This window comes from Vicugna pacos, unplaced genomic scaffold (assembly GCF_048564905.1).
Source record: "Vicugna pacos unplaced genomic scaffold, VicPac4 scaffold_105, whole genome shotgun sequence".
In the NCBI taxonomy this organism is placed as follows: Eukaryota; Metazoa; Chordata; class Mammalia; order Artiodactyla; family Camelidae; genus Vicugna; species Vicugna pacos.
Window position 1 is genome coordinate 1,843,457 of NW_027328785.1, and position 15,792 is coordinate 1,859,248.

Here is a 15,792-nt window from a genome sequence, read left to right on the forward strand (position 1 = left end):
TGGCCAGAAACGGAAAATGACAGCCTCAAAGGAGCCTGGGATTAAGCAGTTATGTTTTGTCAGTGCTGTAGATTTCAGAAAATAATTTTACCATTTCTCTCCGCCTGAGGAAGCAGCGTGCTCTCTTCCCAGCATCAGGAGCTCAGGGCCACGTGATGGTGGGGGCTGACTGCACTGCCGTCAAAACAGCTGTGCTAGTCACTGCAGGTGTGGTGCTTTCACGTAGTGCATTTCATGTTCTTTAATAGGTTTCAACAGGTAGTTAATTAACTGAGTTAATTAACATTTAATAAATATAATGCTTTGTTGAAAAGACAGTTATAGGCAGAATATAAGTTGTGAACAATATAAAAACTGTTTCAATACTGAAATTTCAGTAGGGAAGATTCAGTTTATCTTATTTCCGCCTCTCTTTAAAAGAGAAAAGAAACAAGACAGAAAAAGCAGAGGATTACTTCTGTTCTTCCTCTCGGCTTGCAGGTGCCTTCACCTCCAGTGGCATCCATCCAGACACCAGCACTGACACTGGCCGTGCTCAGAACTGCCTCAGCCCTGAAGACACAACTGACAAATGGAAGGGGGACGCGCCCTGTTACAGCGGGTGCTTTCAATTTTTGAGTCCTTATGTAACTGCGCGGTGTTATTCAGGATCACCCATTCTGCACTGTGTGACGGTGCTTCGGTGTCTCCTAGTTATTTATTTCTGTAAGTACTCATGTATTTTTTCCAATGTGTGTTACTAGACATCTAAAAATGCATTTTTCAGATGAAAAATAATGTGTATTTAATATAAAATTCTGAAAAAAGGGTCAAAAGGGTCTATCCTGTTCCCAGTATTCAGAGATAATAATTAACACTTTAAAATCTATTTTCTGTTCTTTTCATCAGTGTGTATTACCTCTGTCATAAAAACCAGCAAGCACTGTGTGCCTGTTTGCTGTATGGGGACCTCCATTTTCCATTCAGCTTATGACAATTTTTTTTACAGTATTCTATCTCCGCTGGCATGATTTTTAATGACCAGTATAGCATTCTGTCTTGTGGAGTCCTCGTCCATTTTACTTTGGACTTAAGTAAACTTTTATATTCCAAGTAAACTTAACTGGAATACTGAAATGAGAACTGTGGTGGTACCGAAAGTCCCCTAATTCCCTTCCCCTTTTTTCCTGAGAGTAAAAACTGCTGACAATGTGGAGTATATATTTCATGACCTTTATGCCTATGTCATATATATATACACATACATAAACGTATATGAGAAATCTATGTCTATGTGTGTGTATATATGCTTTATTGAAAAATAAGGCCATACTATATGTTTTCTGCAGCTCAGTTTATTCACTCAGGTATATATCACAGACGTCCTCTCCTTCCAGACTCACCCGGTCCTTTCAGATAGAGTAGAGTGGTCTCCTGATGTGCAGGTTTGGTCTCTTGTGTAAGGACACCTTTCGTGGGAGAGAACTGTGGACAAGGCCTTGGACCACGCCGAAACACCGGAACTTTAGTGGCCACAGCTCACCGTGATTTACCGCATCATTGTCTTGGTGGACACTTAAGTTTTCTCCATTTTCCACTGTCAGAAAGGGTGTCTCACTGGCATCCTTCTTGTACAAACATTCCTGTGATCTTGTATAAGTATTCCTTTAGTTAAGGTTTCTGGAAATTTAGTCCTTGGATGTGACAACTACATAAATCACAGGCTCCTTTCAAGTGAATCTAGAAATTCCTTCTCCTGTGGGGAATGAAAAGATGTAGAATAACTTATGTAACCAATTCTCTATCTGTGGGTATGATTCCACTTCAGCTTTTCTTCCCACCAATGTAAACAGTGCTGTGTAAATTCTCTGATGAGTACATCTATTTGAACTGATTCTTTTTGTAAATGAAACGATTCCTAAAAGTGAAGTTCAGCCTGTGTGTACACACGTTTTCCAGGGTTTACATATCCATTGACATGTCGTCCTCCAAAAGATTGCTCACAGTTTGTTGTCTCAAAGATGGACACTAGCTAGAATATCTTTTAAAAATATTTGCCAATATGATGAGCAAAATGATTTTCATTGTTTTAGTTTGCACTTTATGACCAGTGTGGTATTGAGCATTTTTCACTCATTAGCCATCTGACTTTTAAAAAGTGAATGATCCCTTTTGTCCTTTGCAAATATTTAAGTGAGGGAGCTTCTTGTTGCTTTGTGACAGCTCTATGTATATTATGAACATTAGCCCCTTGTCTTCATCAACATGTATCACAGAGCTTTCCCTTGTCATTTTTTGCCTTTCATTTTGTTCAGTAGGTTCATTTTTGTTATGGCCCAAAATAAACTTTAGATAGTAAATGTCTTCTTTTTTGGTTTTATTCTTGATATTATTCTTAGAAATGCTTTCTTATAATGGTATAAATTTCTTCTGTAGGTTTTCTTAATCTCTAAGATGGAGATGATAATAGTGCTTGTCATAGTGAGGAGAAGCTGAATTGATATGAGCAAAGAGTTGTATTTGCTCTTATTAGTACTTTCTAATATTTACATCACTTTCTGTAATTTTTCTTGCGGTCATTTTGACCGGAATAGAATTTGTTTTTTCAAGGGGATTCTGTGATTGTCCCAAGACAATTATTGAATTCCTACTTTGCTCTTTAATTTGAAATCCCACCTGTAAAAATACTTATGTACACTAGAGTCTCTTTTTGAGCTCATGATTTATTTCTGTCAATCTTACTTTCCTACACTAGCACTATATCTTACATATTGTAAAAATTTATTTAATATCTGACAGTGCAAATTTTTTGATTTGCTTTTCGATCCCTATTTTTCTTTGCTAGTATTATGACTTCATTTTTCCTAAAGAATTCTAATATAATTTTTTCAAGTTAAAAAAAAGGATAAGTGTTGTCATGGGATTTTTTAGTAATTTTGAATTATCTTTAGGAGAACGTACATCTTTACAAAACTGTTTTCCTCCATACAAAGGTTGATGTCTCTACTTTCACACTTCTTACTTTACCCCTCAGTACAGTCCTGTACTTCCTCCATATACAACATGGGCATTGTTTTTGAGTTTATTCCAGATTATTGTTGATGTTTTTGTTAATTTTTTAAGTGAGAAATTTTTGCTATTATATTTTTTAACTGTTAAAACTGACACCTAGGAAGGCAGATTCGGTTTGTAAATACTCACTTTGTAACTTCTCATTTAAAATTGTAAGTATTAAGTACTCGATACACAATCCTTTCTTTTCTGTTTTTAAAAATTTGTTTCCAAGATTCTCAAAATGGTCATAGCTAAGTAGTATAGGTGGGGAGAGAGATGGAGAGAGGTTGTGTGGCTCATGTACAAACTGTGAGCACTTTCATGGCTGACTTTATGCTGGAAAAGCTGCTGAAGAGTCCAGGTTAGACCAGGGGTGGCTTTGTATGCACTTGAAAGCCAGCTTTCCTGCCTGTATGGTGAAGCCTGGTGGGCATGGCAGGTAGATGATCAAGGTCGAATGGAGGTTATTGGCTGCACAGAGCGCTGTGTCTGAGAACTGGAGACCATCGCCATGGGAAATGCTTGGTGCCAGGAACAATGCACAGGAGCTGGGGACCCTGTGTTTTAAGGATTTTCCAGCCCTCGGAGTGGGAAGTTCAGACTCTGCATTCAGATCTGAGTTTGAATTCATCCTCTTTAGTTTACTTGTCCTCTGACTTTGGTCAAGCTATATACCGTCTTTCACTTCCTGTTTCCTTGTCTCTCAAAGTAGGAGAATTACAGCCTGCTGCTAGAGTGTTTGATCAGGTTAAATAATTTGTGTCTATAAGATGTCACGTACAGTCACAAGCTCAGTGAGAAAAGGGCTGTTGCCTGTTCTTCTGCAACTCAGTGCTTGACAAGACATGGGGGAAAGCCAGTCCGTAATTTGTGTGTGATGCAAGTAGGAACAAAAATAATGTCTTGCCTTTCCCTAGCAGTACTCTTACAGCTTTGCTTCATTTACATCTTTCCTCCTTTCCTTTCCTCTTTCCCATCCTCCACCAAAAGAGCCTGAGACTCTCTCAGAATAATAGATTCAAATTAATTTAAAGGTAGGCTCATTCTCACGAAATAATAGTAACATAAAAAAAATCTGTGCACATCCCAGAATACGTTGTATTTGATTTACACACACACACGTGTGCACACACACACACACACACACAATCAGGCTACCTCCCACTTGCAGAGGGAGAAGGACCACTTTTTCTGAGTTTTCACTCACTGAGCGTGAGAACAATGTCTCTTACACAGACTTTCACCAGGCTTCGTGCATGGTGTTTTTAATTGAATTTCGGCTTTGTAGCCATAGATATAGTCTCCTAATAGAAGAGAGAAAGTGGAGACATAGACATTCTGCTGAGATATTGGTGTTATCATATTTTAGTTGGAACGGACTTAAGACAGCATAGAGTCATAACATTTCATGGGTGAGAATCCATTATGTTGTCACTTGGACAAGAACCTGGATCTTCTGCCATCTTGTCCACGTGGGTGAAGAGGCAACTGGGCAGGGGATGGCAGGCATCCTTCTTGCTTGAGTTCCATGTTCTTGCTATTTTTCATTGCTCAGCTGCCTTTAGTTTATGTACATGAGGCCTCACATGGGAAGGTCACTCTGTCCTGATAGAATGAGTTTCTTATCAGCAAAAAGCTCTGGACCCACTCATATTTCCCAGAGTTTTCTGCTGATCTGCTGACACTTTATATAATTGAGACTTAAGAAAATACTGAATATAAAATCCTTATTGTTATTGTTTGCCCTCGAGTTCCATAGGAATGAGGTGCTGTCTCAGGCTGTCTAAAGTTAGATCTGAACAATGATAGGGTGATAGGTTGTGCTGCTTTACCTCCAAAGTCAAAGGGGATTTCCACCTTAGCTTTTAGAATCAGGCAGATTAGTTCAAATCTTGCCTTTACCAATTATTATCTTTGTGTCTTGGGGGAGAAACTGTACTTTTTTGTGTCCAAATTTGTTTATCTGTAAATAAGTTCAGTATTTATTTTAAGGTTTCTGTTTCAGAATTGAATGAGCTAATACTCTCATTTATACCTAAAATAGTGATTGCATGGTTCTATGCTGGTGCCTTGGTAGTTGATTACTAAGGGACTCCGCAGTGAGAATGGGGGTGGGGGACTCCGGGGTAATAGAGCTTATATTCCAGGATATGCTTGTAAAAGACTGGATGTACAGTGGATTTTTAGTAAATATCTACTCCTTTCCTAATCTGCATTGATTGTGTATATATCTTTATACTAATATATGAACAATTTTTATTGCAATTTAAATATCTTTGTAGTACTTACAATATGTAGCTTTAAAAAATACGTGAAATAAAATGATTTGACTTTTATTTTCTTTTCAATAAGCATAACAAAACAAAATAAAAAGAAGAAAATGTTTGAAGGAGTAGAAATAATTTTATTTCTTGGAATCAGTTCCGTATAATAGGTTTTTTGTTCGTGTTGTTAAACAGCATATAAAACTGATAAGTTGTGACATTCTGGAAATGAGGAAACAGTGGAGACATACTACCTCTAATGCAGTCACTTTGTTACCAAGTCCAAACTCGTTCTGCTTGCTGCATGACAGGCCAATAAATCGGGAGATGAGATGTTGGAGTAAGGAATAGTGACTTTATTTGAAAAGACGGCAGACCCAGAAAATGGCATATTGATATCCAGTAGAACTCTCTTCCCCAAGGCAGAATTCAGTCTCCTTTTATACTAAAAAGCGGCGGGGATGTGGCTGGTTGTTGCAAACTTCTTGCTGTACGAATTGTTTCTATTTGAAACCCTTTGTTCCTGCAGCTGTTCATGTGGGTCAAATTATGGTGCCCCCGTATAAACTCCAAAAAAAAGAATTTTTTTGCAACTTGCCATCTGTACATAAGTGTAGAAGAGCTAATATCCTTAAAGATCAGAGCCCGGAGAATAGGCCCTCCTGGGTATTTCAGGCTAAAGGCAACATTCTTTTACAAAAGGTGCAGAAACAGCAAGTCTGAGCCTAGAAAACAAGGTACAGGTTTAAAGTCAGACGAACACATCTAACATGGAGTGAAATTTGTTCTTTTCTGTTAGAATTACTTTTTCTACCTCATAAATAATTTTAGTAAGAAACATGAGCAATTTTTTTATTTTTGCTTCTTAATAAAGGACTACAACTACACTTTAGTGAGCAGGGATGCTGTGCGTGCTTTGGGGTCACAGCAAACTCTTGTTGGGGGTGCTCGACCCTGCAACATGTCTGATGCCCCGTGAGTGTTGGTGAGGGCCCCCTAACCAGGGGCTCTCTTCAGGAACCACCATATGGGCATTGACCTCTGGAGACCTGTTTTTCAGCTGCAGGAAAATTTTTCAGAATCTGTGATGGGAAAATCACTCCAGCTGGGGATAATCAGGGAATAAAGGAAAAGGGCTTGAATTAGAGTAGAAGAGAAAGACAGAAGATCAGGGAGCCTGGGGTCTTGGCAGCGGGGCCTCGGGAGAGAGAGTAGCAGAGAAATGGAAGTGACCGTCTACGGAACCAGCTCCTGCAGCTTTCCCCGCACCCAAGCCACACAGCTCTTAATTGGACCCAGGAATCTCTCCTGTCTGGATGTCACCCTGGGCAGAACCTTGAGAATCGAAGGTAAGGGGTGGGCAGCACTCACCTAGCGAGTCACTGAGGACTTTGATCAAGTCCACATTGACATTCCCAGTCATATGCCTTCACCTGTTCTTTATCTCAGGATCTGAGAAGCAGGAGCAAGGAACACAGGGAGAGATCCAGGAAGACATCTGACTGTGTTAAGAGACGACAGTCACAGCGACACTGGGAGTGAAAACACTTGTAGCAAAATAAAATAAATTCACAACTATTGCATCAGAGCTGCATGTGTGAGAGAGCCTAAGCCTGTCTCAGAGTGCAGGGGACAAGAGGAAAGGAATGGTAAAATTAACACTGATAATTGAAATTTTGTTAAATAGCCTGCTACAATTAATTTTATCACGTGAATGTATGCAGGTTTATTTCTATGAGCATTTATAGGTTCACACAACCCCACCAGCCCGTCTTGCCCCCATCGGGGATGGGATTTCTCAAGCACAGTGCCCCTCCTGCTTGCGTGGACCACGCTGCGGGTCCTCGCCTGGGGCCGCACTGCTACAGGACACTGAGTCCCCGAGGCACGATCTGGGATACATGACAGGAACATCTGTGCTCTTGGCTGAGGGCCTCCGTTTCACCCTGCTGTGTAAGAATGCCGGTGACTCAGTTAGAAGCATGCATCCAAGCCGTCCTTCCGTGTCATCACCATGTAGAAGCAGTGTCTGAATCTTCTGAATTTCTGCAGAATGCGGCTTACAGTCACCTTCAACAAGTGAGTGTGTGTCCTCTTTCAAGTGGAGGAATTACTGCCGTTTTCCTGGAACTTACTCACCACTAGTCCATCTGATTTTTCTGTGCTAGGATTCAGTATGGCCTGCTAATAACTCTGCAGTCAGATCTAGAAACCCTGATGAAGAGGATTATTTATTTTCTTTCTTTAGATGATAGAATTTTATTTTCAAAATTGTGAGTTTTCTGTTATTGGAGGAATTTTTTCGGGGGTTGGATAAACAACTTTGCTCTTACCATCTTTGTGACCTGTTGCTATATGCGTCTCACCTGTCTTCTGTCACTTGTGAGGCGGTTCCATTTGTGACCCTGTCTTGGTTGTTCATGTAATAAAACATAAAATCTGTAAAAGTACAGTCCCTTTTACTCCGAAGACATTCCACAAATACTCCTTTAATCTGGGTGTGGTTTTAACAAGACACAATCATTAGAACATATACTTGCAGGTTGCCAGTGCAAAATCCCCAAATCAATTGTCTAGCTCAACATCTAAAATCTTTCTAATCTACGTTGGATTTGTATGGATAAGTGAAGTTGTTTGCTAAGAACTCAAGACCAGGTTTATAATACAGGCTGATTTAGCTCAGCAGGTCCTCCCAAGCTGAAGCTCTGCCAGAGGGCGGGGCCAAGGGGAGAGGGCGGGTCCTGCCCTCCCTGAGCTGACAGTTTCATGGCAAAGACCTTCACCAGGTGAAGAAATTGAAGTTTCTTCTAAGAAAATTGGGTCTGAAGAGTCCAAAAAGCGCGGGAGTGACACAATCCCATTTGTCTAAAGTAGGGAAGAGTGGCTGTGGGGCCACTTGGGAGACTCATGAGTCCAGGTGCGCAGTGTTGGTGGCTTCCACTTGAGTGGTAGGACAGTCAGTGGGTAAAAGCGAACAGATTGAAGGCATGTTTTGATGGTTAAAATGAAAGGATCAATGCTGTCTGTGAAGGTAGGATGGAGTAAGGCCCAGGTTTCTGGGTGGATTAATGAGTTAAATAATGGTCCTGCTGTGTTCTGAGGACGGAAAGCTGCAGAGGGAGTTCTGGGGGAAAACTGATGAGTTCAGCTGTGGGTAAAGTGAAAAGGTATTAGATGTGTGATCTGGGAGCTCTGGTGAGAGCCAGTAGTGAGTAGGGGGCGGGGAGAGAGACTTTCAAATCATTTTGTCTTCTGAACATACAAATAAGAATGAGTAATGACATAACCCCTCTATATTCTGGATTTAAAACCCAGTAACATTTTGCTATATAGGCTGCAGGGGTTCTCAATTTTTTAATAGAAATAAAATAAATTGAAACAAAACAGTGGAGTTAATGAACATCTTAGAGTTGATGTGTGTCCTTGTATGTATTTTGATTTCTCATCTGTTTATAAACATAATCTACAAAAAGTTAACTTGCTTAGCATAACTGTTAAATAGAGGGACGTGACACACTCTGTTGGTGGCTCAAGGTGATTTCTTGGGCAAATTATGTAGCCTCTCTGTGCCTTAGTTGCATCTTCTGTGACTGCCCCCGGGCCCCTCATCACAGCTGATTCCCTAGAATAGATGTTGGGAGGGAGGCTGCTGAAGGGAGTAAGAGGTGGCAACTGCTAGGGACACTGAAGAGAGAGACAAAAACAGATTAAAGCCAAGAAACTGAGTGCTAATACACTCAAAGGAGAAAGAATCCCGCAGTGTTTTGAGCCCCTTAGCATAAGGGAAACAAAATCACGTGGATCCAAACTCTTGAGCATATGAGTATTGTGGGTGGGAGGGTGTTATCAGAAAAGGGTTGAAAGAGGCCTTTTGGTTTCCCTTAACGTTTCCAGTAAGGATGGGGCACAGAAGCGAAAACCACCCGCTTCACAGTAGAAGGTGCTCTTTTGTGCAAAACTGACGAAGGTTGGAGACCAGTGATCAGTTGTGCTGGCAAATGAAGAGACTTCTGGATTGGGGCACTTGCTGTGACTTCCAGGTGACCTGCTGGCTGGGGGCTGTGAGGCGGGCAGTAGGTTTGCAGTGTGACCTGGGCATAATCCCTGGCTCTGAGGCCCCTGCAAGTTTCTGCAGCAGCTGCTCTTGCCCTGCGATGGGAGGGCATAAAAGGGCATTGTAGCACACGAGGGCAGGAAGGGGCTGCTTTAAAAGCAGACATGTAGCCTCCTGCAGCTGCAGACCTGCAGGCAGTTTGGTTCATTGTCGTGGAGTGGACTTTGGAGGCCTTAGTGTCATCTTAAGACTTGTTTTCCCTTGGGGACCGGGTTTGCCTTTGCATATTAATATTGAAGGTTTGGGCTTCTGGCAAAGCTGTTTTCACAGATGGGTATATACGTAACATATCGTATAAAATAAAACGTTTTTATTTAATATGTGGGACTTTGCAGTTTTTGGGAACAGCTCTTTTGACCTGGTCTCCACGGAGGACACTAGCGGTCGGCAGAGCGTGCGGGAGGGCAGGCGGCCTGCAGTGCTGCTGCGGGGGGTTCTCCCCAGCATGGCGCTCTGCTGAGTTCACTCTTCTATGAGTTTGGTTGCCAGAGGAGCAGACAGCATAGTAATGAGTTCTGGTGGGATTGTATAATGACAGGAAGAAAGAGGGAGCCGTAGTTCTTCGGGACTACTACACTCTTTTGGTTCCTGATCCAGTGTGTCCCATTACAGAATTGATGAGTTGTGTCTATTTTGGGACTTGATTGAAATAAACGTGCAGCCTGAATGTTAAGAGTTATGTTTTATTTGTCAGGAGGACTCGAGCCAGGATGACCGCCTCTCGGAACACTCTGAGGGACTGCTCCCAAGAGTAGGGGAGAAGCTAGGATTATATAGGAGCTTTACAACAAAGACCAGGTAGTTAGAACAATAAAACATTGCTTGTTATCTAAAGAAAGCCAGGTATCTCACGTTCAAGAATTTAGTGCTTTTCAATATATGGGAGGAAGCCAACATTTGGGCTCACTGAATATATTCTTAGACAAGCACCTAGCTATCTAGGGCCAGTAATCTGTCCTTTCTTATTCTGAGTCTGCTCAGAGGGCACCGTTGTGAGTGGCTGCAGGCCTGTTTTCACTGGGGTGCGGCAGCAGTCGCTGATGACTTGTTTTCAGCATTCTTTGTTTAGTGACATGGTTGCAGTATTTTCATTCACATTGTAGTATTTTCGTTCACAGAAAATTATGATATTACCCTGATTATGGATAATCTGGAACCTTGGAAAGGAACCGAGATGGAATTACTGCAGGTTAACTTCTACTTTAATAAGCCGTGTGCAAACATGAACACGGAGGAAGCATACAAAAGGATTCGGTGGTGAATGGGAAGGGTTTCTGCACGTTACAGGAGAAGGCAAGGCAGAATTCCTCTTCTTTGTGGGCAGGGACGTGAGTCCAACTTTCCTTTCTGAAGTGCTTTCTGAGAACAGTTTATGGTAATTAAGGAACATAGACAAACGGTGGCACACATTGCATTTAAGAGCTGGCCGGTTTCAAACTTGGGTATTGGACAGGTGGATTTCATAGGCAAGTGGTCAGGTGGATGGGACAGAGATGGAGCCCAGGCCTGGGGCCATATTCACGTTGAAATCGCCATTACCTCACCATAGCACCTTGGACTAGAATGTAACCACTCTTAACCTGTTGGTGAATCTGTGAAATGGGCATGATAATATTCGTTACTTTCTGGGATTGTTGTAAGTTCTAAAGGGTATTATAGCACACATGAAACACTTAACACACTGGCACTTAGCAGTTTACACTTTGTGCGGCCACCAAGCTTGGCGTGTGTCAGAGCCGTAAAGGCAGTATTTATCTGTTGAGGATGCACTGGTAGCCCCTTGGCTAGGTTGTGAATTTGGTGATTTCCTTTAATACTTGTAACTCTGTGTTCCATGGGCAGTTATTTTCATAGACAGATGAGGAATCTCAGGGTAAAAAAGACTGTAATTTGCCCAAAGTCAGACCATAATTTTGGGTGCAGGGGCCTCGGTTCAGCATGGGCCCCTGGGACTTGTGCCTTCTCCGTTCAGCACCAGAGCCAGATGTGGGCTCGGCTGTTTCCCTGCCCAAAATATCCGGCAGGCCGCAAGACACAACTGGCCCCGTGCTGCTTGAGCAAAATCTCCAGAGGAGAGGCAGTTACAAAAGGGATAAACATAAAAACAGACGACAGCAAACTGTGATCAGCTCTGAGAAGGAAAGGAACACGTCTCGCCGTGCAGAGCTGGGAGCTTTCCCGTCAGGCTGCTCTGGGGGCGTTCATCTCAGCTTAACAAACTCTGCTGCTGCACCAAGGCAGGAAGGCAGGGCGCGTGTGGCCAGGTAGACAGGGCCTCATTGATCGTACTCATTCCCCATTAAGCGACAGCTCTCACGGGCACTTAACTAATAAACAGATGTTGGCCATAATCGTCACGCATTTTGACTGGTAGCTTTATTGGCGCCAACTTTGAGAGGAGGTCATTGAAGCTAGGGAGTTTGCTGCATGCCCGTGATTACCATGGAAATATTCCCACTGGTCTTTCAACCTAGACTGGTGTGGCTGTCATGTCCCGGCCCTGTGAATGGCATCGTGTAGCTTCTCCCAATTGCCCCAAATAACTTACATTGATATGCTTAATTCGTAGGAAATGGTATGTGGTAATAAGGGAAAAAAGGCAGTAAGAAATTGTTTGGAAAACTAGAAAAATACCTATTCTTTCCCAGCTGGGGGAGCGTACCCTGTATCACCCACCCTAATCACTGCCTGTCACCTCCTTCCTGCCGACTCCATGTTCAGAAGCCACTCTGAGCCTTGGGAGAACATTTTGCCTCATGAAACTTTTGACTAGGACCCGTGACTTCTCTGTCCCTGGTTAACTCTCTCTTCAAAGCCATGTAAATTTTTTGCAGGCTCCTCCACTCAGATGTAAGAATAGCCTCTTTAAACTTCTTGATGCAGCTCCTTAATGAAGATCTTGCGATGGAAACCTAGCCAAAACCTTGGAGGTATGCACATAGTGACTGCAACCACAGCACTTTGTGAGTTCAGAATCAGTGGGGTGGGTGACTCAGGAAAGGCTTTTTTAAGGTAATAAAGGGAAAGAGAAAGGACGCAGGCTATGTGAGAAAGAAACATCTCGGTCACAGCCAGCAAGACACCTGTGTTCAGGATGGGGTGTGGCGAGTGCAGAGTTCTCATAAAAAAAGAACTGATGTGATGGGAGGGAGGACAGTTGGGTACTTTATTGGGGAGGAAAAAAGTGGGCTGAACATTTCCTGGTTGAACAAGAGGATTGTGACATGATGTGCTTGTATTTTGGAGAGAAGGGTTTTGTGGGGACAGGCCTAGGAGTATGCTGTCTGGCTGGGGAGTCAGCACAACAGGGAAACACAGAGAACCGGGCAGACCCCAAGACCCATGCTGGGGGAGAGGCTGCCTGCAAGCTGGAGCCCTGGAGGCTGCTTCTGTCCCTTAGCTGGGGTCTCAGACCTCCCTTCACAGACCAGTCCTGTTGATAGAAGAATAAAAAACGTTGGGCATGAGAAGGGCTGTGTCCCAGGCTTTTGTTGAGTCTCTGGGATGTGCCCCACCAGATTTTGTTCCTTGACTTCATGCAGTAAAGAATTCAAGAGCAAGCCAGTGTTGAGTAAAGGTATATTTATTCAGAGAGATACATTGATAGGCAAGAGAAACTTCACGAGGTGTGGGGGTTTGATGCTCAGATTAGAAGTAGGTACACACTTCACAGACAGAGTGTGGGCCTTCACCAAAGAGGGAAAGAGTGGTGACCGCGAGGTGGCGCTGTGTTGCTTGTTTTCTTGGGCTTGGTGGTTTCATATGCTAATAAGTAGAAGGACCAGCCTTAGGGCAAGGGGCTGGGATTTCCAAGGAGTTGGCCATTTCCCACCCTTTGACCTTTTGTGGCTATCATTGGGACTGCCATGGTGCCTGGGGCATGTTATTCACCACGTTACTATTACAATGGGTGTTTACTGAATCTCAAGATCTGCTAGAAGTTAAATCTCTTCATCCTGAGCCTCAAGACCTATTGGGGTTTGAATCCTTCACCATTTCTATGTTAATTGCAGTGGCCTTCCTTGAATGGCTGTGCTCTTCCCCCTTCCATCCTGTCTCACTGTGATGACACAGAGACAGCAAAGGCCAGGCCCTACCTGTGCTCCTGCATTTAAAGGCTGCAGGTTTGGGGTGGGCTTATGATGACTCTGTTGAGAAGGATGTTTCAGATTTTCCCACGTGAGACATGGGTACCTGCCAGCAGCCACTGCAGATTTATCCCACGGGCATTATCCCTTGTGTTGTTATGGAAACAACAGGCCAGCCAAGAAACAAGAATCACTCAGAGGGTTGGAGTATTGAGATTTATTACGTTGGCGGGCTCTGAGGGGCTTCTTTTCCAAAGCTCTGAGCCCCTCCAAGATGTGCACATGATGTTTTATACGGTTAATTACAAGTATGGGACTATTAGCCAATAAGGCTCAAACAACAAAAAGCAAGGAATCAGTACACTGAAGCTTATCAATTTGGAACAGATCCCGTTACTGACAATTGTTCACCTTGGATTTTCGGGTTAGCTTATTAGCCCAGTAAACTGACACTAAACTTCAGATTTACCAGGTATCCCAGCAAAACTTAGATCAGTAAACCGACACTTATCACACTTAGATTTGTGACTTAGCTTGTTAGACCAGCTGTGGTTTTCCTTCACAGTGTCACTTATCTTTTCTATTTTTCTTTTTTGCTTTTTTTAAGTATTTAATCCAAATTTAATATCAGGGTTTTTTGGGAAAGAAATTTCTCTTTTTCTTTTCTTTGGTGATCTTTTATGGGGGCAGGTAATTAGACGTATTTATCTGTTAGTGGAAGCCCTGGGGCTTGAACCCAGGACCCCGTGCACGCTAAGCACATGCTCTACCACCCGCCCCATCATCTTTTCTTTTTGGTTTAGCTGCCAAGAATCCTACAGCTGAATTTCTAGTCAGCCTTTAACACTTGCTCTGACTTCATGGAATCCATTTTTATGAGTTTATCTCCCCCTGGTTTCATTTAAGTATTGAATCTCCATTTTCTCTTCATTCTCAGGTTTGCCTTTTTGTTGTTAAGGTTGTTAAGCTGTTTTTAAAAGAATTGTTTAAATTCTCTTTAGCAAGAGGCTGAATGTGAATAAATATGTAAACAAACAGCACAATTAAATGCTTTTATACATTCTAAACTATTTAGTAGTTACTTAAAAACCGAATTGAATATTAAAGTGATAACATTTTAGAAATACTTTTTAATTTTTTAGAAAGATATAGCTGATTTAAAATATGATATTAGTTTCAGGTGTACAATAGATGCTCCATTTATAGTTACTGTAAAACATTGTCTGTATTCCCTGTGTTGTAAGGTACATCCCTCTAGCGTGTTTACATTACATGTTGCAGTTTGTGTAAGAAAGTTGGGTAATGCAGAGTCTGGGACGTGGCTGTGTCTGACCCAGGTTCACGCTCACCCTGCCTGTCAGAGCTCAGGCCTTCACTCCTTTCTGCAGGGGAGCGAGTGGAGGCAGCTCTCATCAGTGCTGGCACCACCCTCTGAGTGGCAGTGACAGCAGTCACTGTGTGTGGACGTGCAAAGTGTTTTTCCAAGAGCTTTATATGCGTTTCTGAATTTAATAATAAAAGCCCTCCTGTGAGGAAGCGTTTTAAGCTTTTAATGTATAATACATCTTATTTTGATATTGATAGATTTCAAACCACCAGAAAATTTAAAGGAGTAGTAAAATAAAACCTTAAATACAGTTCACCTTAAAGGGCACTATTTGACTTTTTGTGTCTGGCTTTTTAGCATAAAGTTTCAAGGTTCATCCATATTGTAGCCTGAATTAGTACTTTATTCTTTTTGTTTGATAATATCATTTTCCTTTTTTTCGTTTTTGGTCTATTTAAAAATATTTTCATTGAAGTCTAGTCAGTTTATAATTTTGTGTCAGTTTCTTGTGTGCAGCACAACATTTCAGTTAATTAGGAACATACCTGTATTCATTTTCATACTCTTTTTAAACACAAGATACTATGAGATATTAAATATATTCTCCTGTGCTATACAGTATAAACTTGCTGTTTATTTGTTACATACTCAGTATCTGCAAATCTTGAACTCCCAGTTTATTCCTTCCCACACCCTCTCCCCTCTGGTAACTATAGTTTGGTTTCTATGACTCTGTGTCTGTTTCTGTTCTGTAGATAAGTTTATCTTTTTGTTTCTTTCTTTTTTTTTTTTAGATTCCACCTGTGAGCAATCTCATATGGTATTTTCCTTTCTCTTTATAGCTTACTTCACTTAGAATGACATTCTCCACGTCCATTGATGTTGCTACAAATTGCATTATTTTATTATTATTTTATGGCTGAATAGTAGTCTATTGGACAAATATGCTACAACCTTTTTATCCAG